A 1,292-nucleotide genomic window follows, 5' to 3' on the forward strand; every position below is an offset into this window, starting at 1 on the left:
TTTTCTCTTGACATAAACTGCCTCTCATATGGCAGTCTGTGGCTTCATTTAGGTTTGTTTGGACAATCCTTTTTTGATCTTGGAATTTTTGCACTATGTATATGAATTGAAAAATTATAATAAAATCTTAACAACACTAAATTTTTTCTTTGAGATAATATTCTTGAGTTAATGCTATCACTTTTTTTTAATTTAAGTAAAATCATTTTCACTGGACTCCATTGTTTCCTGTATAAATGTTAAAATAAAAATGCTTTACATATCAACTCATCTATATCAAATTTTAATAACTATTGTTTCTGTCCTTATATGTTTAGCTTTACAATCATTTTTTCTACATAATCTAATCATAATAGGTCAAATTTTATAGAACTCAATTTTGTTAAAATAATTTTATTCTTTAAGCAATTTTTAGTTAAAAGCAAATGGTATAATTTGCAATCTCAGCCACTGTGAATTTTAATTTTTAATATTATTATATATTACTTTTTACCAACAGTGTAAAGTTTTATTAGATATATTTTACCCTTTTAGTTGTAGTCATAGTCTTATCTATCAATCTATTGCTTCATTCTGTGAAGTCCAGATGTTTGTTTTTATTTGTTGCTCTGTCAAAATGGTAAGGTCAAACATCTTTGAGTATCAGAGTTAAGGGTGGTAAGAGCAAAACACAAGATTAAAATAATGAGTTCATAAAATCTCTATATTGCTCTTTATTTTCTTCTATGTAGTGGTGTTAGCTGGATTTTTTTTCTTCCTGCAACACTAATATTTAAAATATGTAATTTCTCTACCAATTGAGACCTCTTTTCCATCATAGTGTTTGTGTTGATTATCTGTGTATATTTTGAACTACTCAGGTTAAATATATAACAATAAGAATTGCCAATTAATGACTAAGATATCCTGAATATTCTGTACTACATCGGAATTAAATTTTTACATAATGAATACACAGACTATATTACCTTCTGCCTAACCCTTTCTTTCACTCCTACAAACTTTTACTTTGCTTATTATTTATCATTTTAGTGCTCTTTGAAAGTCTCAATTTCTGTTCCTGCTACTAACGTAGCTTATGAAAGCTGTAGTAGATGACTCTGAAAGCCTGAATGCATACACTTGCAAACATTTATTTTTCAAAGTTTTCTGTGAATATAATGACTAGGAGTAAGGAAAGTACATGTGACCTCATGCACCACATTCTTCAGAACAAATGCTTCCTTGGCTGCAATTATGTCATCATGAAATCATGCTCCACATTCTAAAATAAACTCATTGCCATATGAATT

The 1,292-nt window shown here is 28.3% G+C and overlaps 1 protein-coding gene across 3 annotated transcripts in view; it reads right to left on the bottom strand.

Moving 5' to 3' along the window:
- MDGA2 (MAM domain containing glycosylphosphatidylinositol anchor 2) overlaps positions 1-1,292 on the bottom strand; it is a 782,196-nt gene that overhangs the window by 449,828 nt on the left and 331,076 nt on the right. The window lies entirely within an intron of this gene.

Source organism: Canis lupus, chromosome 8 (genome assembly GCF_011100685.1).
Source record: "Canis lupus familiaris isolate Mischka breed German Shepherd chromosome 8, alternate assembly UU_Cfam_GSD_1.0, whole genome shotgun sequence".
In the NCBI taxonomy this organism is placed as follows: domain Eukaryota; kingdom Metazoa; phylum Chordata; class Mammalia; order Carnivora; family Canidae; genus Canis; species Canis lupus.